At 37.7% G+C, this 26,652-nt stretch overlaps 1 long non-coding RNA gene across 1 annotated transcript in view; it reads left to right on the forward strand.

Annotated features, from left to right (window-relative positions):
* The window catches only part of LOC124501199 (uncharacterized), a 181,090-nt gene extending 171,298 nt beyond the window's left edge, over window positions 1-9,792 (forward strand). The window contains exon 8 of the long non-coding RNA XR_006959721.1: window positions 9,725-9,792. This is a non-coding gene — a long non-coding RNA (uncharacterized LOC124501199). The remainder of the gene's footprint in view (window positions 1-9,724) is intronic.
* Window positions 9,793-26,652: the final 16,860 nt, after the last annotated feature.

Here is a 26,652-nt window from a genome sequence, read left to right on the forward strand (position 1 = left end):
ATAGTTGGATTGCAAATAGGGAGGAAATATTCCTTTAAAAAAATTTTATCCTTATTATTAGTTTTTGTGCTTGTATAGAATACTTTATAATTTAAAAATTAAAGTTAAAAAGTTACCAGTTAATTTCTGGAAAGTCCTATTCTGGAACTCATTGGTGCCAAGCACAGAAAGCAAATACATAGGCTTTGTTCACAGGACATTGGGCTTTTAGGTGGTGATGAGGACCGTATTTCAAATATGGTATAATAAGTAATATTTTAGTCTTTTTTGAAGATATATTAGTGGTGTACACAACTCTGTAAACTGCTCACCAAAATACTAAATCAGTATGAGCATTTTCTTTTTCTCAACTGTTCAATGGAAATATTTTCAAGTCATAAAATACAAATATGTCTAATGATTTCAATGTAAACTCATATAGACCATTGTGTGATAATTCAGAATATTTTAAAATATTTTAAGTTTATTTCTAGGTTGTATTTTTTTTAAATGTTCATGCAATTATAAATGGGATTGTTTTCTTAATTTCTCTTTTGGATGGTTTGTTATTAGTTTATAGAAATGAAACAAATTTCTACGTACTGATTTTGTATCCTCCAACTTTACTGAATATATTTATTAGTTCTAACAGTGTGTTTGGTGGAATCCTTAGAGTTTTCTCTATACGGTATCATACCATCTGCAAATAGTGACAGTTTTACTTCTTTATTTCCAATTTGGATGCCTTTTATTTCTTTTTCTTGTCTGATTGCTGTGGCTAGGACTTCCAATACTGTGTTGAATAAAAGTGGTGTGAGCATTCTTGCCTTGTTCCTGTTCTTAGAGGAAAAGCTTCCAGCTTTTCACTGTTGAGTATTATGTTAGCAGTGGGTTTGTCATATATAGTCTTTATTAGGTTCAGGTATGTTCCCTCCATACCCACCTTTTGAGAGTTTTTATCATAAATGGATATTGAATTTGTCAAGTGCTTTCTCTACATATATTGAGACGGTCATATGATTTTTATCCTTCATTTTGGTAATGTGGTGTATCATGTTGATTATTATTTCTGCTTTTTAAAAACTTTATTTATTTATTCATTTGTTTATTTTTCAAATATTTATTTTTTAGAGAGAGAATGAGAGAGAGAGAGAGCAGGGGCAGGGCAGAGAAGGGGGTGGGAGCAGAGGATCCAAAGTAGGCTCTGAGTTGACAGCAGAGAGTCCAATGCAGGGCTTGAACTCATGAGCCACAAGATCATGACCTGAGCTGATGTTGGATGCTCAACCAACCAGGAGCCCCAATGTTGATTTATTTTTAAGACAGAGAGATAGAGCATGTACAGGGATGGGGCAGAGAGAGAGGAGACAGAGCAGGCTTCACATTGACAGCCTGACATATGAAGCAGGCTTCACATTGACAGCAGAGAGCCTGATGCAGGGTTTGAACTAACGAATCATGAATTCATGACCTGAGCTGAAGTTGGATGCACAACCAACTGAGCCACCCAGGCACCCCTATTTTTCTTTTTGTGTGGTGTTCTTGTCTGGATTTTGATATCAGGGGAATATTGGCCTCATAAAATGAGTTTGGAAGTATTCCCTTTTTCTCAACTTTTTTTTTTTAACGTTTTTATTTATTTTTGGGACAGAGAGAGACAGAGCATGAACGGGGGAGGGGCAGAGAGAGAGGGAGACACAGAATCGGAACAGGCTCCAGGCTCTGAGCCATCAGCCCAGAGCCCGACGCGGGGCTCGAACTCACGGACCGCGAGATCATGACCTGGCTGAAGTCGGACGCCTAACCGACTGCGCCACCCAGGCGCCCCTCTTTTTCTCAACTTTTTGGAAAAGTTTGAGAAGGATGGGTATTAAATCTTCTTTGGATGTTTGCTAGAATTCCCTGGTGAAACCATCTGGTCCTGGACTTTTGTTTGTTGGGAGATTTTTCATTACTTATTCAAGCCACTTACTAATCTATTTAGATTTTCTTTTCATCATGATTCAGTCTTAGAAGCTCATATATTCCTATGAATTTATTCATTTATTCTGTGTTGTTCAATTTGTTGACATGTAATTATTCATAGTAGACTTTTTTGTCCTTAATATTTCTGTGGCATAAATTGTAACTTATCCTTCATTTTTTATTTTATTTATTTGAGCCTTCTTTTTTTTTCCCCTTGATGAGTCTAGCTAATGTTTGTTAATTTTGTTTATTTTTTCTGAAGAATCAGCTCTTAGTTTCATTGATTTTTTTAAATTGTTCTTCAGGCCTCTATTTTATTTACTTCTCCTTTGATCTTTATCACTTCCTTCCTTCTACTAACTTCAGGCTTCATTTTGTTCTTCTGATTCCTTTAGGTGTAAAGTTAGATTGCTTATTTGAGATTTTTCTTGTGTCTTGATGTAGGCCTGTATTGGTATGAAGTTTCCTCTTAGAACTGCTTTTACTGCTTTTTGATGATTTTGTATTGTTGTACTTCCATTTTTACTTGTCTCAAGGTCTTTTTTGAATTCCCATTTGATTTCTTCATTGATCCATTTGTTGTCCTGTAGCATGTGGTTTAATCCCCAGATATTTGTCATTTTTCCTGTTTTCTTTCCAAAATTGATTTCTAGTTTCATACCATTTTGGTCAGAGAAGATGCTAGATATGATGTCAGTCTTCTTAAATTTATTGAGACTTGTTTTGTGGCCTAATGTATTATCTATCCTGGAGAATGTTCCATAAGCACTTGAGAATGTGTATTCTGTTGGTTTTGGAGGGAATGTTCTGTATACATCTATTAGGTCCATCTGGTCTAAATGTATCATGTAAGATGTCATGGCTGATGTTTCCTTATTGATTTTCTGTCTGGTTGATCTAGCCACTGATGTAAGTGGGGTAGTAAAGCCCCATACTATTATTGTATTTATATCCATTTCTCCCTTTATATGTGTTATTATTTGCTTTATATATTTAGGTGCTTCTGTGTTGGATGTATAAACATTCACAAATGTTGTATCCTGTTGTTGGATTGACCCTCTTATCATTATACAGTGCCCTTCTTTGTGTTTTATTACACTCTTTGTGTTAAAGTCTCTTTTGTCTGCTATATAATATAACTACACCATCTTTCTTTTTGTTTCCATTTGCATGAAATATCTTTTTTCACACTTTTACTTTCAGTCTGTGTATCCTCAGTTTTGAAGCGAGAGTCTTGCAGGTAGCATGATGTAGATGAGTTGTTTTTTAATCCATTCAGCCACTGTGTCTTTTGATTGGAAAATTTAGTCCATTTACATTTGAAAGTAATTATTGATAGGTATGTGCTTATTGTTAATCACTTTGTTAATTGTGTTCTGGCCATTTTTGTATTTCCTCTTTGTTACTTTCTTCTTCTCTTGCTCTCTTCCCTTGTGGCTTGCTACTTTTCTTTAGTGTTAAGTTTAGATTCCTTTCTTATTTGTCTTTTGTGTATTTAGCATAGGTTTTTGCTTTGTGGTTACCATGAGGTTCACATATAATGGGCTATATATATAGCAGTCTATTTTATGTTGATAGCAACTTAATACATTCTAAAAACTCCATATATTTTGCTACCTCTCCATCCACATTTTATGTTTTGATGTCATATTTTACATCTTTTTATTTTATGTGTTCACTACTTTTGTCTTTTAACCTTTATGATAGATGTATAAGTTGTTAATCTACTACCTTTACTATATATTTGTCTTTATCAGTGAGATTTTTACTTTCATATGTTTTCTTGTTATTAGTTATTACTTTTTCTTTCACCTTAAAAAAGTCCCTTTAATATTTGTTGTAAGCCTGGTTTAGTGGTGTTGAACTCCTTTAGCTTTTGCTTATCTGGAAAACGGTCCTTCACTTCTGAATTACAGTGTTGCTGGGTACAGTGTTCTTGTTTGAAAGTTTTCTCCTTTCAGCACTTTGAATATATCTTGCCACTTTCTCTGGCGTGCAAAGTTTCTGCTGAGAGAATAGTTGACAGTCTTAAGCGGGTTCCCTTGTATTTGGGAGGAGGTGAGTTCAGTGTCTTCCTATGCCACCATCTTCGACTGCCTCTGAAAACATTTTAAGGGGGACTAATGTGTAAAAGCTCCAGGGAGATTTCAGTTTATGATGTAAGGATGTTTTAACTGTTTTATACTGCTTTATACTGTGAGTTTCTCCTCACTAAAAGAAACTAACAACAGTGAGATAATCTTTTGAACAAGCTGAGGAGAGCATTTCAGGATTAGATGTTTGATTGGAGTGGATGGCTTGGAAGGTCTTTTCTAACCCTGGAATTCTTTGGTGAAATAAAGGAAGAACATGTGATTCCCCCAATCCACTTGAGTATAAGCACTGGGTGCTTTAAAAGTATGTCTTCCCATAGCCTTTCTGGAAAGAATTTCTGTTCTCCTAAAGACTTGGATAAATACAAAACTAAGGAGAAATATATTACTTAGAAAAGGTACTAATTTCTCTTGATTTCTTACAATAAAACACTTTAAATCTGTCATGCTTTTAGATGACTCCCTATAACATTTCAGTTGGTACTACTCCAAAAAAATGTGTGTGTGGAGAGGGTGGAAAGTAGGGATGGTTTTAGGGGTTGGGAACTTCTTTAAGGGATAAACTTGGTAAAAGTGAATTTATTCTGATTTTTCCATTTCTGTAAATGAGTAATCATATAAGTCTAAGAGCTATTGCTTTATTTCCTCGATGAAAGTGTTTTCCAGATATGTCTCTTTAAGCTCATACATACTAAATGGGCAATAAAGAAAAATAATTAGCTTCTATGTGAATAAAGAACTCACAGTCTTTTCAGCATTTCAATGGAATGTTCTGAAGAATTTTGCATGAGTTTGGGGTTAACTATTAACCACCAGTCAACTCGTAATGTTTAAGCTATAATTAGTTTGCAAATGATTATAAGCAAAAACTGTTAAGTTTTTTTCCTTCTGAAAGGCAATGCTAAAGAGGAAATAACATTATTATTTATAACATTCTATTCAAGTTCAATTTCTATGTTAAATTGCCACTGAAGAATTTAAATCGACTGCATTTATGTTTATTGCACAGCATAAACCATGTAAACAGAATAATACCATGTGCCTTCAAAATAAGTACCTACTAATGTAATAAGTACCTGAAGTAAAACCTAATTATGTTTTATGAACTCATAATGGTACATGTGGTATTTCATTATTTTATTTTTTAAATAATCAATTATCCTTTCTCTCTGAAAATGAAAAGGAAGAGAAATTGATACAGTTTCAGTGGAGACCATTCAAAATTCTAACTAAATTATTGGTACAATGAGATCAATGAGTAAAATATCACAAAATTAGAGAGTTAAAAGTATATATAAAAGTCAATCGGGGGTTCTTCCAAAAGGAAGAAAAATTAAGAAAATTTATAGCAAAGACCGATGCAAAAGAAGAGAAAACACTCACATGAGGCCCTGTGGTTCTGAGTAACTATTACATTGCAGATAGTTTCAATAAATATACTGAGAACATTTGATAAAATCAATTGTAGTAATAAAAAATACATATGAAAAATACTGGACATTTTTGGGTTTTGGGGGGAGAGAGAGAGCAAGAGAGTGTACATGAGCCAGGGAGAGGCAGAGGGAGAGGGAGAGAGAGAATCTTAAGCAGGCTCCATGCCCAGCACAGACCTTGACACAGGGCTTAATCTCATTACCTGAGCTGAAATCAAGAGATTCTCAACTGACTGAGCCACCCAGCCACCCCTTTATGTCTTATTTTCATTAGATTAAACTACATATATAAAAAATAAAAACATATTTTTGTATTTGTAACAAATTAAAAAAAATTTTAATGTTTATTTATTTTGAGATTAGAAGAGAGAGAGAAAGCAAGCCGAGGGACAGAGAGAGAGAAAGATGGAGGGAGAGAATCCCAAGCAGGACCCATGCTGCCAGCACAGAGACTGACATGGGGCTCAAACTCACAAACTGTGAGATCATGACCTGAGCTGAAATCCAGTCAGATGCTCAACTGACTGAGTGACCCAGGCACCCCATAAAATTTTGATGAAAAAAACTCCACGAGAGATTTCTGTTTATAGTTATCATGGAGTAACTTGTTGTAGATCCGTGCTGTCACTGAGGACAATGAATAAAGATGAATTTTTAAAAAATCTGTTTAAAGACACAAGAGAGCTGTTAAAGTAATCAGGTCTTGAGGGGCCAAGATTGTATAGAAAGGGGAACTGGAGAGAGGTGAGCTGAACTTGTGTTGCAACATTTGTCCTGGGGGCATCTGCTGATTGCACATTCGGAGCAGAAGGCTGAGTATCTGTGGTTTTCTTAGGCAGAACAGCTGTGTTGAAAGACAAAGTGATCAAGAGAGGCTTGGGTGGCCTTATGGGGCTCATGTGATATAAGTGGAGACTTTGGAGGCCAAGATCCCAGTGAGAAGGGAGGTGTGGAGAACAGACTAGATAACTGCTTGTATCCCCTTCTGGGTATTTGTTGAATTCTGAAGCTACAAGGGGCAGGAGACCATAAAGCCAAGCATAAGGTCTCTGAGAAAACAAAGCAAGGTATTTTATGAGCCTCAAAGCACTAATGTGGATAGACACAGGATTCACCAGTACCCACTAGGTGGATGGTCCTGCACCAATCTCAAGTAAGAAACCCTGGGGACATACGCCCTAGTAGGAGGGATGAACTAGAGGTAAATGGAGCCTTACCAGAATTGCTGCCCAGTTCTGATTCATTTATGTTTCAGAGGAAAGGGTGAAACTTTTCTGAAGGAATGTAAAATATAGAGACTATGTATATTTTCTTAAAGATAGTACCTGACACTCAAAAAAATATTACTAGACATGCCAAGAATCAGGGCCATAGCCTGAAATATAAGATTATTTAAAAAGAGTTTCATAGGTGATTTGGATATTGGTGTTAGAAAGTGCAAGGACTCTAAGGTAACTGTAACTAATATGTCCCCAAATAGAGGGAAATAATGGGCAAAACAGATGAGGATATAGACGACCTCACCAAAGTCTTGGAATATATAAAAAAAGAATTAAATAGAAATTTTAGAATTGAAAAATATAATAATTAAAATTTTAATAATCAGTAATAGATGTTTTAAAGAAAAGCCTGCACATGAGAAGACAGGATTAGGGAAGGTACATCAATAGAAACCACACTGAAGCTCAGGAAGAAAAAGAGTGGAAAGTCAGGAAGAAAGTCAAAGACATGTTGACTTGGTGCAAAAGACTTCCAAACAGGAAATAAAAATCTCAGAAGGAGGAGACAGAGATAAAGAGTCAAGAGAATGTTTGAAGAGTTAAAGAACAGAAAGGAAGGAAAATTATAGCCTGATCTGTCTCTTAAAATTTATTAAGCTGAAGAGATTTGGTTTGCACACTTTTCTGTATGTTACCCTTAAATAAACAATTTTAAAAGCAAATGCATGTCTTACGGGGCAAAATTTGACATTTTGTTCTACTGATGTACTCATCTATGGCACTGAAATTCTTGCCATACTAGCATTTAACAGAACTGAAACAGAATAGCAAAGGTTTTTAGTTTTTTTTATCTTCTGACTGGAAAATTATTTGCTTAAAATTTTATGGTATAAAAAGTATAAAGTAGAGGGATGCCTGGATGGCTCAGTCGGTTAAGTGTCCAACTTCAGCTCAGATCATGATCTCACGGTTTGTGGGTTCGAGCCCCACATCAGGCTCTGTGCTGACAGCTCAGAGCCTGGAACCTACTTCGAATTCTGTGTCTCCCTCTGTCTCTGCTCCTCCTCCCATCTCTCTCAAACATAAATAAACATTAAAAAGTATAAAGTAGAAAATGAACAACTCCCTGTAAAATCCTATTGTGTGTGTCTGTGTGCATTTATAATTGTATCAAATTACATATGATGTCTAAATTACATATTTTTTATTATTAATTTATTTTTTTATTTTTTTTAGAGAGAGAGAGAGTGCACACACACACTTGCACTAATGTGGGAGGGGCAGAGAGGGAGGGAGAGAATCCTTAGCAGGCTCCATGCTCAGCATAGGGAACGACCTCTTGACTGACTGAGATCATGACCTGATCTTAAATCAAGAGTCAGACTGTCTTCACTGACTAAGGCACCCAGGCACCCCTAAATTACATATTTTGCATTAAAAACTTATCATGGATATCTAGTTACATACTTCATTTTAATTAATGGATACATAATATTCCATTATAGTTGGGGTTGAAAATATTTTTCCAAAAATATTTCTTCTTATGAAAAATATTGCTGTGTTCTCAAGGGAAATGAACAAGATCTCCATCTTATTGAATATTTGTACTTCCTCATGAATATAATTTGGGGGTAGGTTTTCCTTGGTGGCAATAGCACACTTAGTTTTTTCTCCATCTGAGTATATTTATTTGTTCCCTTGTATGTATCAGGCACAGTGCTAGATAATGAAAATAAGAGTAAATGAAACAGATGTATTTGCTGCCCTCATGGAATTTAGCATCAAATGGGAACACATCCCTTGGACAATGCTCTGCTGACGTATAGCAAGATCGAGTGTCAGGAGGGCTGATGTCTGGAAAGTGTTCCCTAAAGAAGACTCAGAGCTTAAGTTTCTGTGTGAATAGGGACAAGGTATGGGTATTTGTAGGCTGGGAAACTTGATTAGATTCAACAAAAGTGATTTCATATGATCTCAAAGCCTTATATAGTAAAATTTGAAAAAGAAACAATTTTCCTAGAAATTTAAGGCGCTGGTGTGCATATGTTGTTCTCCCATAGAAAGTTTACTGACTATATAAACTGGTAAATGATTTATATGTAGTATGGACATCAATTTCATTCAGATAAACATATTCTTTTTCTCCAAAGAATTTTGGAACATTTATTGATCAAAAGTCATAAGAATATGATGTCCTAAATCAAAAACTTATTTAAAAGTCTGATTTAAGACAGCCTGTTTTGAGAATAAAGTTTCCAAAGATCCCCTTATTTTAAAACGTACAATATTGTAGTGTGTGAGGAAAATGCAAGTGAGAACAGTACACCACTCATGAATAAAGAGGAGTGCTCCCCATCCTAGATTCTCGGGCACAGTTTGGGTGGTCGTGGCACCTGTCCAAGCTGTCTGGGCTCCCCTGTGAGTTCTGTCAGCGAGGCCTGGCAGTGCCAGCTTCCTGCGATCGGGAAGTGAGCTGCAGGAGAGCCCAAAGCAGCCAGTACTCCCAGGACAAAGACCTAGTATAAAGGCATGACAGCTCACCCCACAAAGCCAGGCAATCGCAAGCATTTTCTTATCGTGTCCCCAGAGGGAAATCTTGAATAGTGAAATGCTTGCATCTGAAGTGCCTTCACTTAGAGTTGGAGAGCCGCTGGTATTGTTCAGCTGAAGGTCAAACAAGCATGCAGAAGGGTACTCCAGAAAGTACTGAACAGTCCCATTCAGGAAGTGATCACAATAATAGAAATGCTCCATCACTTTCTGTTTCGGGGCAGGGAATGAGAAACAGCAATATGGAGAGGAAGCGAAACCAGAAATAAGAGAAAACTGCTAAGTAACAGATTTTGTCTATGAGACCTCTGAGATGCAATTTCTGATCATTTATTTATCCCCCAAAGTGAATGAGATTTTAAATAAACAGTTTAATGCCTGTTTGGCAGTGTGTTTGGTACTTCCTGTAAATTAGATGGTGGAGATCTCTATTGTAAGTTAATACTGGAGTTGTTGCCATTACTTTTTTTTTTTTTTTTGAAAGAGAGAGAGAGAGAAACAGAGAAAGAGAGAGAAAGAGGATCTTAAACAGCCTCCACGTCCAGAGCCTCCTGACACGAGGCTTGATCTCCTGAACCACGAGATCAAGATCTGAGCTGAAAGCAAGAGTCAGACGCTTAATTGACTGAGCCACCCAGGAGCCCATGTTGCCATTAATTTTAAAAAAGCTAACTAGCTTGGTTATGATTTGTTTTTTTCTTTAGTCTATTGAAATGGTGAATTATATTAAGTAATTTTCAAATGTTAAACTAACCTAGCATTCCCAGGGTAAATTCCACTGGGTCATGATTTTTGTTCTTTTTATATATTTCTGAATTTGTTTTGCTAAAATTGAATATTTTCACCCATTTTCGTGAGGTATATTGGTCTATGGTTTTCTTGTAACTGTGCTATCAGTATAATGCTGGTCTCATAAACTAATTGGGAAGTGTTTTCTCCTCTTATTTTCTGGAAGAGTTTATGTGGAGTTGGTATTATCCTCCTTTAAATATTTGACCTAGTTTATTAGTGAAGCCATTTGACTTGGGTTTTTTTTTTGTTGTTGCAAAGTTTTTAACAATGAATTCAATTTCTTTCATACAGGACTATTCAGATTATCTTTTTTTGTTTATTTGAGTGAACTTTAAATTATTTCTTTTTTTTTTTTTCAACATTTATTTATTTTGGGGACAGAGAGAGACAGAGCATGAACGGGGGAGGGGCAGAGAGAGAGGGAGACACAGAATCGGAAACAGGCTCCAGGCTCTGAGCCATCAGCCCAGAGCCCGACGCGGGGCTCGAACTCACGGACCGCGAGATCGTGACCTGAGCTGAAGTCGGACGCTTAACCGACTGCGCCACCCAGGCGCCCCTTGAGTGAACTTTAGTAGTTTGTGTCTTTCAAGGAATTTGCATGTTTCATCTAAATTAGTAAGTTTATGCACATAAAGCTATTTGTGCTATTTTCTTATCCTTCTAATGTCTGTGGGCGTCTTTGTGAGATCTCCTCTTTTGTTCTTTATGATAGTTATTTGTGTCTTTGTTTCTGGCTAGAGGTTTATCAATTTTATTGATTTTTTTTTCAAAAGCCATTTTTTGCTTTTATTTATAACTAAACTTTTCTCTTTCCAATTTCATTGATTTCTTCTCTGTTATTATTTCCTTCTGTCTTCTTGCTCTGAATTTAACTTATTGTCATTTTCTAATTTTTAAGGAGAAGTCATAGATAATTGGTTTGAGATCTTTTTTATGGAAGTATTTAATATTATAAATCATCCTTAAAATTTTTTTTAATGTTTATTTATTTTGAGACAGAGAGATAGAGCACAAGCAGGGGAGGTGCAGAGAGAAAGGGAGGCACAGAATCTGAAGCAGGCTCCAAACTCTGAGCTGTCAGCACAGAGCCTGATGGGGGGCTCAAACTCATGAACCATGAGGTCATGAACTGAGCCAAAGTCGGATACTTAACTGACTGAGCCACCCAGGTGCCACATATTATAAATCTTCCTTAAAGTACTGCTTTAATTGCATCCCACACAGTTTGATGTTGTATTTTACTTTTTATTCAACTCAAAATATTTCCAAATTTCCCTTGTAACTTTGTTTTTGACCCATGGGTTATTTAGAAATGGGTTGTTTAATTTTTTGATATTTGGGGATTTTCCAGCTACCTTTCTGTTATTGATTTCTAGTTTAATTCCATTGTAGTCAGAGGAGAACCTACTTGTGAGATTTCACTTGTTTTAAATATGTTGAAGTTTGCTTCATGGTTCAGAATATAGTCTGTTTTGGAGAATATTTCATGCGGACTTGACAATAATGTATATTCTGCTGTCGTTGGGAGTGTTCTATAAATGTCAGCTACATCAAATTAGTTGATAATCTTGTTCAGGTCTTGTATATTCTCATTGATTTTTCTGTCAACTTGTTCTGTTGATTTCCGAGAAGAGTGCTGAAGCCTCCAAATAAAACTGGATTTTTTTTTTCTGTTTCTCTTCCATCAGGTTTTGCTTCATGTATTTTGAAGCTCTACCAATAGGTCCATAGATACTTAGAGTTGTTTCTTATTCTTTTATCATTTGTAATGTATGTCTTTATCCCTAGTAATGTTCCTTGTTCTAGAGACTGTTGACTGTTTTTGTGGTTGTTGTTGTTTTAGCAAATTGTCAATCTGTTTATCATAGTTTTCTTTCATCTTCTGTGGGAGGTGCTTCTAATCTAGTTCTTTGCTCTGATGCTTTGGGCCTGTCCTGCACACGTGCCTCTCAGATGTTCTGTGATTTCAGTTGTGGTTGGAATCTTAGGTCCATTCTTTAAAAAAAATTTTTTAATGATCATTTATTTTGAGAGAGAAAAAGAGCACAAGCAGGGGAGGAGCAGAGAGAGAGAGAGGGAGAGAGAGAATCCCAAGCAGGCTCTGCGTTATTGGCACAGAGCCCAATGCAGGGTTCGAACTCATGAACCGTGAGATCATGACCTGAACTTAAATCAAGAACCAGAGGCTCATCCAACTGAGCTATCCAGGCTCCCTCTTAGCTCCATTCTTAAAGCCTATGCTTTGCTGTTTGAGTCTCCAGCACACATTAAGGCTCAGTGGTGAGCCTGAGAGTTATCTTCAGAATAAGGGTGTCTCCTGCTTTAGGTGTTGCCTTGCTCAAGTTGCAAACTCTCCATCCCCTCCTCTAACCTGCCAGGCTCTTTATCCCATTCCTCTGGCCATAAATATGATGTTTCTATTAAGTTTTAGCCATCTGAATTACTGTTCAACCACCATGTGTTTTTCTTTCTTCTTTAAATATATGTATATTTTTAAATGTTTTTACTTACTTATTGTTGAGAGAGAGCAAAAGTGTGAAGGGGGGGCAGGGAGAGAGGGGGACAGAGGATTTGAAGCAGGCTCCAGGCTCTGAGCTGACAGCAGAGAACCTGATGTGAGGCTCAAACTCACAAACCATGAGACCATGACCTGAGCCAAAGTCGGACGCTTAACCAACTGAGCCACCCAGGTGCCCCCCTGGGTGTTCTTCTTTTCCAACTTCTGACTTTCCAATCTACCACCTTCTTTGTACTTTTCAGAGTCCCCAGGTAGCTGCTTTCTGTACTTTGGTAGGTAGGTTTACCTGTAATCAGAGGATAAGATAGGCTGGAATGGAGTTTTCCTACCATGTTGGAGGAGAACCTCTACTTCCTCTTGAGAAGAATCTGGTGCAGGCTGAAAAATGCTTAATACTATGGATCAACAAGAAAATGGAGAAGCCTTCCAGATTTGGGGAGAATTGAGAAAAATCATGGTTATAGGAGGTGTGGAAAGCTACATGGGCAAGAAAAAAAAAAGAAGATTCCAGCACAGTTTGTCTTTAACTGCTTTTTCCTATCCCCTCCCCACCCCATTCCAAAGAAGTTTACTGGGTTTTTCCTGTAAAACTATTTGAAGAAACTGTGAACCCAGTACTTTTACAAAGGATATAAATCTATTCTTCTGAAAAGTCTGTTGCCCAAATTTGAAATTGTTCGTTCAATTGGCATATTGCCCCTGCAGGACTACTCTTTCCTTCTTAGGGTGGGAATTGATTTTTCTTCTCTTATTTTGTCATATGAGACTACTAAGTATATTATAACCTCAGAATTTTCACACATTATTTAAAAACCTGTTCACAATGTGAGAAGGTCTTGCATAGGCTTGCCTACATCAATGTGTAAAAACTTCCAGCTGCGTTTGAAATTGTGAAGACAAGCTATGTTCCTTATTAAATGTACAGATTAATGTCTGAAGAAAACAGGAGCTTTATACTAACTTCTTCCAAAATTTTGATTTTTTTAAAATTTAAAGTGACTTCACCCTAACCTCTAAGTTTATACATGCAAGTTAATGCAATTTTCTTTCTTCTTTAAATATATATGTATTTTAAATGCTTTTATTTACTTATTTTTGAGAGAGAGCAAGAGTGTGAATGGTGGGGGGCAGGGAGAGAGGGGGACAGAGGATCTGAAGCAGGCTCCAGGCTCTGAGCTGACAGCAGAGAACCTGATGTGAGGCTCAAACTCACAAACAATGAGACCATGACCTGAGCCAAAGTTGGACGCTTACAAATATTTGCTTACAAAAAATACACCTGGGCCTTTGTATTTTTAATTTATTTATTTTTAAAGTGTATTCATTTTGAGAGAGAGAGTGGGGGAGGGGCAGAGAGAGAGGGAGAGAGAAACCCAAGCAGGGTCCACAGGGCAGAGCCTGATGCGGGGCTCGAACTCACAAGCCATGAGATCACAACTTAAGCAGATATTAGACACTTAACCAATTGAGACACCCAGGTGCCCCAAATGATTATTTATTTATTTATTTATTTATTTATTTATTTATGTTTGAGAGAGACAGCATGCGAGAGGGAGGGGCAGAGACCGAGGGAGAGAGAGAATCCCAAGCATGTCTTGTGCTGTCAGTGCAGTGCCTGATGTAGGGCTCGAACTCATGAACCTGAACCAAAATCCAGAGTTGGACGCTTAATGAACTGAACCTCTAGGCCTTTAAAATTAGTGAGTTTACCTAGTTGAGGTTTTTGATTTATATAAATTAGTGCTTTAGAATAAGCAAATCTAAGTATTTATACTCAAAATACTTGTTTGCACACATCCCGCATTCGTAAAGTTAGATGACCTTTTAAAGACTGGTTTTGCAATTGAAACACTAACTGGTTGATCTCTACTTTCAGATTTAGCTTTGCCACATTTGGGTCTGTGTTCTATTCAGTCGTTTGCTCTGCCCCCTCAGCCCCCACTTCCTTTAATTGTCCACTCTCAGTACAGGTAGGCTATTCAAACTTTCCTTTTTCTGTTATTGAAATAAATTGAAATGTTAAAAAAGGAAAATAAAAAAATAAAGTATGATGACATTTTCATAGCATAACTCATGAACTGGGCTTGTCCAAACATGGTACCGACTAGAATCCACAGAAAGAAGGATTAGAAGATGCACTGATCTCACGTGCTCTCAAAAGGTTATATCTGGCCATATCCTGGGGATAGAATTTAGAAAGAGCCTCACCCTCCTTTGTTGTACATTTTTATAAAGCACACATGAGAGTTGTCTTGCCACCAGAGACATAGATTGAGAGACTGCCAAGTAGTCTGGGCTTTAGTGCCAGTTGCTTATAAGATTTTTTGGAGACCTTGCAGGTAGTTGAGGTCATGTCCAGGCTCTCCTTCTAGGGGAAAGGCAGCTCCCAAGTAACTCAGAGAGAGCTCTAAGGGGCTTTAGACATTCCTGCTTATTCTTCCATATCTATCTTGAATACACTAATTTTTGGATAATTCTTGATTTACAGAAAAGTTGCAAGGATAGTTGCTAGAGACTGAATAAATGTGACACCCCAGAATTCATAAGTTGAAACCTAATCCCCAATGTGATGATATTTGGAGGTGGGGTCTTTGGGAAGTGGTTAGGTGTATGGGATTATACCTTTATAAAAGAGAGTCTAAGGGTTTCCTCACCCCTTCCACCAGGTGAGGCTATCTATAATGAAAAAATGGTGGTCTACAAATGAGGAAGTTGGTCCTCACCAGATATCAAATCTGTGGCACCTTGACTTTGAACTTGCCAGCGTCCAAAACTGTGAGAAACATATGCCATTGTTTAAGCCACCCAGGGTAAGGTATTTTCGTTATAGCATCCTGAACAGACTAAGACAACAGTGCAGACAATTCCTAAGCATTCTCATTCAGTTTCCCCTGATATTGCATTCATGTGATAGATTTGTTGAAACTAAGAAATTAATTCCTGTTGACTCAACTTCAGACTTTAATCAGATTTTGTCAGTTTTTCCACTAATATTTTGTTTCCATTTCAGGATCCAATCCAGGATACTAGATTGCATTGAGTCATATCTATTTTTAAGGTGGAAGGATGAACACTATGGCTGTATGTCACTGAAAATTTTCTGATCATAACCTTTTTTGGATGTAGTCATAAGCAAAACCGTATGTAAAGGTGAAATGATTGGAAAATTCAGTCAGGAATATGCTGTGTTGACATTTCTCTTTACAGATTTATCCACTCCAGGTGCCAGGTCCTGATCAGAATTATTGGAGGTCAGAGAGTTTTCTTTCTACTACATCTATTCTACTTAGCACAGTGCCTTGTGCACTGGGGACATGCAGACCATGTTCTGAAGTTAATGAACAAATGAATGTCACTCCCTGAAGCTTACTCATCATAACCTAGCCTAATGTGTCAGCATATCAAAACTGCTTTATTTTTAGAATTCAGATGGTATTCTGATGAATCTTTAGTTTCACAACAATATGAATTCTTCCAGAAAAATAGAAAATATTCCATCCTTTTTTTTTTTTTAAAGCAAAACTGATCAACTATCACTTGAGCCATTATTGAGACACAGGCTAGATTCTGCTGGGCATTCCCATTCACCACTAGCACCTCCTCTTTTTATTTTATTTTTTTTTCTTCAACGTTTTTTTTTTATTTTATTTTTGGGACAGAGAGAGACAGAGCATGAACGGGGGAGGGGCAGAGAGAGAGGGAGACATAGAATCGGAAACAGGCTCCAGGCTCTGAGCCATCAGCCCAGAGCCCGACGCGGGGCTCGAACTCACGGACCGCGAGATCGTGACCTGGCTGAAGTCGGACGCTTAACCGACTGTGCCACCCAGGCGCCCCTTTTTATTTTATTTTTTAAAGAAACATTCATTTATCCAGGGAGACTTCCAAGAAAACGGATCTTCAAGGTTTTACATGACCTCTCCATGTAAACGAACGAGGTTTGCTTACAGATTTCCAGTGAGTTAAGGTCCGCATCTGAAGAGATGACAGGTGAAGTAAGTTAGGATAATCGAAAGTCGTGCTGGAAGATCTTTCTGATAATTAGGTGTGTATATTTGTAAATGGTGCTGCTGACACTGTCCATAGACACACACACACACACACACACACACACACACACACACACACCCTCTCCAAATGAACTGATCTGTCAACACACTTTGAATGAAGCTCCTATGACAAGAATAAAAACAAGGCAATGAGCCCATTAAAAAATGTGTTTCCAATAGAGAAGTCACTAGCCCCATATTAACTATTTAAATCAACTCAAATGACATATAAATAAAAATTTATACCCGTCACTGAGTAGCCATGTTTCAAGTACTCAGTAATCGTACGAGATGAGTAGCCACTATATTGGACCCCAAGAACATTTCCACTATCATAGAAAGTTCTATTGGCCAGGGCTGCATGTAATGCTACTTGTGAGGATTTGGCACCTTTTGAGGATGGAGTTTAAATGTTTCTGAAACCAGCAGATCTGGTTCATTTGGTTGAGCTTAAATGTTTTACTTTAATTCTGCTTAGGTTCAATCTGAGCAAATAGCTCTAAAAGATGTGAACCACTCTAACCAGTATTTTCAACTTAATTTGTGCCAACTTTTCCATTTACAAGGCTACCTGAAAATGGACAGATTTTTTATTATATATATACTGTTGTATAAATAAATTTCTGACTTTATGCTGTAGTCTAGTAAATACTGTTGCATTTTCAGGGTGTTTTTCTGGTTACATACTATGCTTTATTTAGTACTAGTTATAGCTCTACATTGTGGTTCTGTTCTTGGTCAACATAGATTATTTTTCAAGCCCAGTTATTTCTTTTGTATTTTGCCTTTTCATATTTTATCTATCATTGCTTTGTTTTTGGAAGAGTATAGTGCTAGTGGGCAGAAACATACATGAAAGTGTGAACTTACACCATTTGTACAGAAAAGAGTTAACAGCTTGCTCAAGACTGTTATCTTTAGAGAAGTCTGCCTACAAAGTGGCCGTTAGCTGGAAGCTGGGAACTTGGCTGTCAGGGCATTCCCAGAAGTCAACAAATAACTAATAAAATTGGTTCACTGTGCCTAGACAGTTCAAATGTGATTTATTCCAAATACTTGTATTCTTTCTAGGAGTTTAGAATTTTGGTTTGTGCTGGGCAGAGGGTGCCTATGTGACTAGCCTCCACTAAAAACCATGGGCACTGAGTCTCTTAATAGGCTTTGTTGGGCAAAAGCATGACACATGACATTTTTGTTGTAGGGGGAAGAATGTGCTCTGTATGACCCCTCATGGGAGGAAGAGAACATTAGAAAACATGTGTATGGATTTTCCCAGACTCTGCCTGCACATTTCCCCTTTATGATCCAGATGTTTATCCATACACTTCACTATAATAAATCTTAGCCATGAATACAACCATATCTGAATCCCATGAATCCTTCTAAGCGAATTTCCAAATATGGGGTAGTCTTGAGGACTAATGACACACTATATTTAGAATTCCTATTTTTATTTTCTATTGCTTTTAAATATTTATTTTTGAGAGAGAGAGAATGAGCGAGGGAGGGGAAGAGAGAAGGAGCCAGAAGATCTGAAGCAGGCTCTGCACTGACAGCAGAGAGTCCGACATGGGGCTCAAACTCACCAACTGTGAGATCAAGACCTGAGTCAAAGTCAGATGCTTAACCAACTGACCCACCCAGGCACCACCTGTTTTTTATTTTTTAAAGGAATGATAAAAAAGCTTTTGTAGGGGCGCCTGGGTGGCGCAGTCGGTTAAGCGTCCGACTTCAGCCAGGTCACGATCTCGCAGTCCGTGAGTTCGAGCCCCGCGTCAGGCTCTGGGCTGATGGCTCGGAGCCTGGAGCCTGTTTCCGATTCTGTGTCTCCCTCTCTCTCTGCCCCTCCCCCGTTCATGCTCTGTCTCTCTCTGTCCCAAAAATAAATAAAAAACGTTTGGAAAAAAAAAAAAAAAAGCTTTTGTTGTGGGCAGATAACAAGTCCTACAGCTCAAATTGAGACAGACTTAAATTCTACCCAGACTGCAAATGTTTTCCTGAGCAGGCTAGAGAAAATGAAATAATATTTAAAATATATATCAAGGTATGCAGCACATAGTAGGAATTCAAATAATATTACCTATATTTTTCTTTCTCTTATTTCTCCTACCTCAGCACCATTAGAATTTAATGTGGGCTAGACACATTTTACATGGGCAGACGTTATGAGACATTTGTGTTGCCCATTTTCTTTCTGCTTTTTCTTTGCTAGAAAGCACATGATATATTTAAAAGTCAGGGGTGCCTGGGTGGTTCAGTTGGTTAAGTGTCTGACTTCAGCTTGGGTCATGATCTCACTGTTCATGAATTCAAGCCCCGCGTCGGTCTCTGTGCTGACAGCTCAGAGCCTGGAGCCTGCTTCAGATTCTGTGTCTCCCTGTCTCTCTGCCCCTCCCCTGCTCATGCTCTATTTCTCTATTTCTCCCTCTCTCTCTGTCTCTCAAAAATAAACATTAAAAAAAATAAAAGATTATTATCCAGGTTTGTTCTTTTGGAATCTGGTATTTAAGGCAATTTTCAGTTTTCACTCCAAGTTTTTTGGTCATGTGTTCCTACCTATTGAATTTCACTTGTTCTTTTTAAAAGGAGAAATATGCAACACAGAGAGGAATCATTTTATGGTTTCCAATCTGGCCAGGTCAACCAGGAGAGCTTATAACTGAAATCTAAAATGTATGTTGTTTTATTCTTTGGAAGCCAAAAAGAAGAGAAGGGGCCATGACCCAAGCCGCTAGCACTTACTTCTGGTGATGGAGAATGGTAGACATTGAGGCAATTTACTACAACGTAAGTTTCAGGTCTGGGTTCTGGGGGAAAGGTCCATAGGCCTTAACCAGGAAATCAGTCATTCAAGAAATTTCCTTTTCCTGCTGCTGGGCCCAGTGACTTCAGTTTTTACTATGAAATATACAGAATAAATGGCCGTAAGTTGGGTCACTGACCAACTGGTGATCAAAATATTATAAGTGATAAGGTTAAATCACATGCAATGTGATGCTCAGCCTCTAGAATAGGGTTATCTGGCCCACAAATGCACAGTTGCCAGTGACCCATATCCATTTCCAGCCCTTCCCATTTGCACCAACCTGCCTGTCTTGTTCGAACTTGAGGCCATATCTTCAGTAGTGTCCCACTGAATACTGGTATTTCCACGTGACAGTCCTTAGGCATCTCAAATTTACTGTGTGCCGAGATGAACTCAGTTCAGAGAAAGTATCAGCCTTTAGAGAATACCTTTTATGCATCACTTGTTATGCTGAGGATGCCTGCATATATGACCTAGTCTCATATCTGAGATGTCCTGTCATGCCCCTGTAGAGGCAGTGGTCTTGGCAGTAAATGTCTATGGGGTGAGAAAAGCCTCAGTTACGCATCTTGAGGTGTTCCTTTAGTGGTCCCTGGCCTCCACAGAGGATTCATGGATAAAAGTGGTGATGACTGGCCATCTTCTACCTTTGTGAAGCAGTCCCGTGTAGGAAATGGGAGAACTTCATCTCCATCCCTGTGCTATCCCTGGACAAATTGTAAGTACCTTGCAGTCAGAGGGAAAATAACTCAATCTAGCTCTCCATTTTCAACCTGGCTTCTTTGATGAATGATACAATTATAAAAAGGGCCAGAAATACTCAAACGCAGTGCTGCAAACTCTGAGCCCAGCAAACACCCAGAGGCCATCTCTCAAGTCTGAGACTGTTCGATGCTTTTTGTTCCTTATCTGTTCCACCTGCTGTTGTTTCTTCTGGCTTCTTTCTTACCTGTTGATCACACATTGACCTTTCTGATGCTGGACACTTCTAAGCCCTGTAGCTAACTTCAGTTGTTATTTTCCCTTCTCTGACTACAAAGTTACTAAATGTTCTGCTTCAAAAAAACATTGGCCAGGAATACATCTGGTTATCTATCATTTACTCACACATGCAGCTTGTAGCACATTGATTCCCTCAATGGAGACTTTTATTTTCACACATTATGATCTCCTGGCTCAAATAAAAAAAGAGGGTAGATGCAGGTGCAGGAGAATTAAAAAAAAAAAACAAAAACAGAAAAGGATGGTTGCACGATTTGATGTAACCCTGAGCACATTTACTATGAAATTAAAATTGTACATCTATGGGAGCTGTAGAATTTTTACAAACCATGAAAGTTATGGAATTCCAGTATGCCACCCTATAGTCATCTTTGATGTGGTTGAGGTTAGATAGAGCTAGGAGGAGTGGCACAGCATTTGTTGAACATCTACCACGGCCTCATTAATTCTTAGACTGACCCTAAGGATGTGTGATTGGTGAGAGGGGTTATTCAATCTGAGACCATCACCTGAAACATCTGTGAAAACAGTTACCTAAGAATAGAAAATGATACCCTAGAGGTTAGAATGTCATTTGTTTTTTTTTAAACAAGTGTTGTACAAACATTTCTAAATCAATGGAATCTTTTTTCCTCAAATAGTAATAATTATACAATAAATATCACTGAGCATGTTTTGGACATCCTCAAAATAAAGACAGGGCTGGAGCCTTGTTTCTGTCCTCTCTTCTTGAGAGGGCCCTGAGATAATACCCCAGAGCCCTGGAGCCCCATGGAACACAGAGGACTGTATGTTCTGCTGGAAAGAGAACAACTCTCAAGTTAGACAGACACAGTTTGAATCCCAGTTCTGCCAATACTACCTCTCGATTTCAGCAATTTATTCAGTTTCTCTGAACATCACTGTTACCAACTTCAACAACATAGGGATAAATACTACATATATTTCAACAGATATTTATCAGAAGTGATAAATGCAGTGAAGTGGTAAGAATTGATAAGAAATGATATGTACCAATGTGGCACACAGTAGTTATTTAACAGATGTTAGTTTTCTTTCTCCATTTCTTTAGGTCCCTCCCTTTCTTAAGTCTCTCTTCCTTAGGTTAGAATTAAAGGAGGAGACATTGTTAAAATGTAGGGATGGTATTTGGGAAGGAGATTTTGAGCACTGCCTTGGACCTTCTTCCATTGATGAAGATTGGTTTAGATAGGCTTGGAGAGCTGGCCTGGAGAAGATAAGAGTGACGGCTTGTCACTAGGTGAGGAAGAAGAAAGCTTAGTGTCAGGGAGAGGCAGCTAATGGGAACTGACTGAACTTAAGTGTTGAGAGGGTCTCCTTGCATTAGGAGGTATGGAGGATGGTGAAAAGTGTCTGGACAAAAAAAGGAACATCACAAACTGATGTCCAAGGGAAGGGATCCTATTTAGATTGTAAATCATAGATTTCCAAGATAATTTTCACTACTTCATATTGGATACCAAAGGGATAGACCAATCACAGAATCATTGAACTTCTGAGCTGGTAGGGAATTTATCTTTCTTCTGGTCTACCTGCCTTGGTTTATAGATGAGGAAATGGAGGCTGAGAGGTTAAGTGGCTAGCACAGAGTTCCTCAGTGAGTTAATAATAGGGTTACAGCCTGGTAGGTTTCCTCTGTAATATATCGTCTGCTCCTCCACATTTTCTTCTTATTTCCAGGTCAAACTGCATAGAATTCCATAGTCTTCCTTAGCAACTGGTTATAATGTTCATGATCCAGAATATAATTCTCAAATAAGAAATTCTGTTTTACATATATTTAAATCTCAGCCACTAAACATATTTTCTGCTCTTTTCTAAAAGCCACTCTACCTACAATAACTTCACTACCTTAGGCAAAATTAGTGGTGTGTTAAATGCGGTAAACCCTTACACATGAAGAGCAAATTCACATAGATAAAAAGAAAGAGTTTTGATAAAGCATAAAAATCACATTTCCCTTTGCCAAAGAGGGGCCATAGTCTGATCAAGAGTAGGAACATTAAAATACTTCGCCAAATTTAGATATAATTAAGTTACAATCAAGGAATGTATTCTGGCCAAGGCATAAAAAGCACAGAGGCTTTAGGAAGAGTTGTAGAAGAGATATGAAAATTTTTAAAAAGTCGTGTGAAATAAAAACTGCTTTGGTATAAAAAACACAGAGATTTAAAAATCATGCCTGTTATAGTTTGAGGAAGCAAACAATAAAATGATCCCTGGAGGGATGGGAGGCTAGTAGTACATTGGTGTGATCACCACCTTCTAGGGGAAGTTATGAAGCTCTGGGGAATATATTCATATAATAACATTCGTAAACATTGAACACATAAATAAGATTTCACTTTTATTAATTTTTATTTTTTAATTTAATTTTTTTTTGAGAGAGAGAGCAAGTGCATGAGCGCATGCAAGAAGGGGAGGGGCAGAAAGAGAGAGAGAATCTTAAGCAGACTCCAAGCTCAGCACAGAGCCTTAGATGAGGCTCGATCCCTTGACTATGAGATCATGACCTGAGCCAAAATCAAGAATCAGATGTTCAACTGACGGAGCCACCCAGGCACCCCAACTTTATTTTTAATAAAAAAAATAATTGTCACAAGGACAAGAGAATTTAAGCTTATGAGACATAGGCATATTCTCAGCATGGATAGTCTATATGTCTAAAAAGCAAATAATAACTGGAAAGTGACTGGGGGAGTATACAGTCAGCACAATGAAAGTTATTGCAATAATCTTAATGGCAGTTTCATTAAGCTATGACATAAGCTATGTCATAAGCTGTGACAATCTGATGAATCCATCTCCCTCCTATAGGGTTAGTCTCAATTTTGACCTGATTTCTATAGTTTTAGGTAAGAGACACTTTTTCATGGATGGTTTGAGGAACACACTTTACCAATATAATTGTTGTGAACTCTAAAAAGGAGAACATTTCCTTTATGATTGATATATATTCTTTTCTCAGTCATTGATTCAAAAAGTATTTAATGTGGGGCACCTAGGTGGCTCAGTTGGTTAAGCATCCGACTTCAGCTCAGGTCGTTATCTCACGGTTCCTGAGTTCAAACCCGCATCAGTCTCGGTGCTGACAGCCCAGAGCTTGGAGTCTGCTTTGGATTCTGTGTCTCCCTCTCTCTCTGTCCCTCTCCCCGCTCCTGCTCTGTCTGTCTCCCTCTTTTTAAATAAACATTTAAAAAAAGCATTTATTTTTTTTTTTCAACGTTTATTTATTTTTGGGACAGAGAGAGACAGAGCATGAACGGGGGAGGCGCAGAGAGAGAGGGAGACACAGAATCGGAAGCAGGCTCCAGGCTCTGAGCCATCAGCCCAGAGCCCGACGCGGGGCTCGAACTCACGGACCGCGAGATCGTGACCTGGCTGAAGTCGGACGCTCAACCGACTGCGCCACCCAGGCGCCCCTAAAAAAAGCATTTAATGAATACCTACAATTTGTCAGGCATTGTGCTAATGTTGGGCATAAAAGAGGGAGCAAGACAGACACAGCCCTATGGAGATTTAAGTTGCCTGCCCCACAGAAATTAAGGTCTAGATCTTAATTGAGATTGAAGGTATACGACAAGTTGTGACCACAGAGTATAAATGATAGTAGAGGAAGTACAGGATGCTGCGGAAGCCAATAAGAGGGACATCTAAGATCAGGGAAGTCTTCCTATAGGAAGTGGTATCTTACTCAGGACTTGAAGGTTAAGCACCACTTAGCTAGGTAAGGGGCAGAATGTGTCCTAAGCAGGGGCCAGCATGAGTGAGGATCTAGAAAGAAAAGAAAGAATACGCTTAAGACAGACAAGAAAAGCACAGTTAGATATTCTTTCTTGACAAGTATGCAAAGTTTTTTTTTTTTAAAGAGCTAATATGCCTTGTTGATTAGTTTGTGGGTACATAGTCTCATACATTGCTGATAGGAGTATAAATTAGCATGAAATTTATAGAGGTAATTTGGTGATATTATGCCAAAAGTCTAAAGGGATATATATCTGTTTGACACTGTAATTTTCAATATTCTAAAGAAATAATTATAGATGTGTAAAAAGACATAAAACATCCTAGGTCTTGGTTTTATAAAGAGAAAAATTGGCATTAGAGAAATGGTATAATCTATCTAATGAAAGACATACTGTACAGCTAGTAAAAAATATTGTCAGAGCATCTAATGTCTAAGTCAGGAGTTAGCAAACCACAGCCAGATATGCCAATGGCCTACCATCTGCTTTTTTTTTTTTTTAACTTTTTATTTTGCAGTAACTATGGATTCATGGGAAGTTGCAGATAGTACAGAAAGGTCCTGTGTAGCCTTCACCTGATATCCTTCATGGGTCACAGTTTACACGTAGCGACAGTACAAAGTCAAAACTGGGAATTGACGTTATTAGTACAATGTGTGTGTACATTCTTATAATCATGACCACAATCGAGATCTAAAACTATGCCATCATCGTAAAGATCTCCCTTGTGCTAATCTTTTATAGTCATGCCCACCCCTTCTTCCTTACCATTTCCAAACCTTGCTCTCCGTCTCTGTAATTTTGTCATTTGGGGAATGTTACAAAAGTGAAATCATGCAGTATGTAACTTTTGAAATTGGCTTTTTTTTGGTCCACTCAGCATCATGTCCTTGGATGTATCTAAATTTTACCTGAAGTTCAGTTCTTTTTTAGTGCTGGATAATATCCTATGGTATGTATATATCACATTTTGTTTAACCACTCACTTATTGAAGGACATTATAGTTGTATCCTGATTTTGGCTGTTACAAATAAAACTGCTGTGATCATTTGTGTATAGGTTTTTGTATGAACATAAATTTTTATTTCACTGTGATAATTGCTTGTCAGTGTGACTGGTAGGTTGGATGGTAAGCGTATGGTTAGCCATTTACATAGCTGCGGAGTGGCTTTAAAAATAAAATAAAATAAAATAAAATAAAATAAAATAAAATAGGGGCACCTGGATGGCTCAGTCACTTCAGCATCCGACTCTTGATTTCTGCTCAGGTCATGATCTTATGGTCTTGATATCGAGCCCTGCGTCAGGCTCCGTGCTGAGCTTGGAGCCTGCTTGGTAGTCTCTGTCTCCCCCTCTCTCTTCCCCTTGCCTGCTCACATGTGCATGCATGTTCCTGCACACTCACTGTCTCAAAAATTAAAAAAAAACAAAAACTTCTAAGTGGCTATACCATTTTATAATCTCCTGAACAATGTATAAGAGATCCAGTTTCTCTGCATCCTTGCCAGCAGTTGGTATTGTTATTATTTTATTATTTTAGCTGTTCTGATAGGTCTGTAGTAATATCTAATTATGTGAGGTTTTTTTTTTTGTCAGATACATAGTTTGTACTACCACATGGTTTTGATTTTGGTAGCTAAAAAACATGTCTTGAAACTGGACAGAATGATTTCTCCCAGTATAGCCTTCTCTGAAAATTGTTTCAGCTCTTCTCATTCTTTGCCTCTTCATATACATTTCAGAATAATTTTGTCTATATCTCCAAAAAGAAATGTCAAGAATATGACGGGAGTTATGTTAAACTTATATATAAGCTTAAGGAGAATTGAGATTTTTACTAATTTGAGTCTTTCAGTCCATGAACACAACGTGTCTACTACCTGTTTTTGTATAATAAGGTTTTATGGGAACACTGTCATGCCTATTAATTTGCATGCCATCATTTACATATCATGCATATTTGCATATTTCTTTCTTGCTATAACACCAGAGTAGAGACTGTAATATTTACTCTCTGACTCTTTCAGAAAAATTTGCCAACCTCTGGATCAGATAAATATTTATGCTATACTGTTAAGTGAAAACAGCATATTATAAGACAGTATAAATGGTATGGTACCATTTTAATTTTAAATACTAAATTTTAACCACACGCATATATGCACATATACATACATATATACATACGTATGCATATATACAGTACATATGCATACGTATGTATATATACGCATATATACGTATATATATGCAAAGTAAGATGACTGAAAGAATATAAAACAAAACTTTAACCTTGGTTCTTTCAGGAAAGTAGTATTAATGGTGACTTTTAGAAATTTTCTTTGTGGTTGCTTGTGTCTTCCATTTTCTATCCTGGCTGGCTAAAAGGAATTTATCAGGTTAAGGAAGGATTCTCCTTTAAAATCCCTCTCACCAATCTTAAGAGACTTTTTCCTTTTTTAGGCTTAAAGAAC

Source organism: Lynx rufus, unplaced genomic scaffold (genome assembly GCF_022079265.1).
Source record: "Lynx rufus isolate CCGP_SWC_20201006 ecotype Redwood Valley unplaced genomic scaffold, mLynRuf1.p SCAF_10, whole genome shotgun sequence".
Classification (NCBI taxonomy): domain Eukaryota; kingdom Metazoa; phylum Chordata; class Mammalia; order Carnivora; family Felidae; genus Lynx; species Lynx rufus.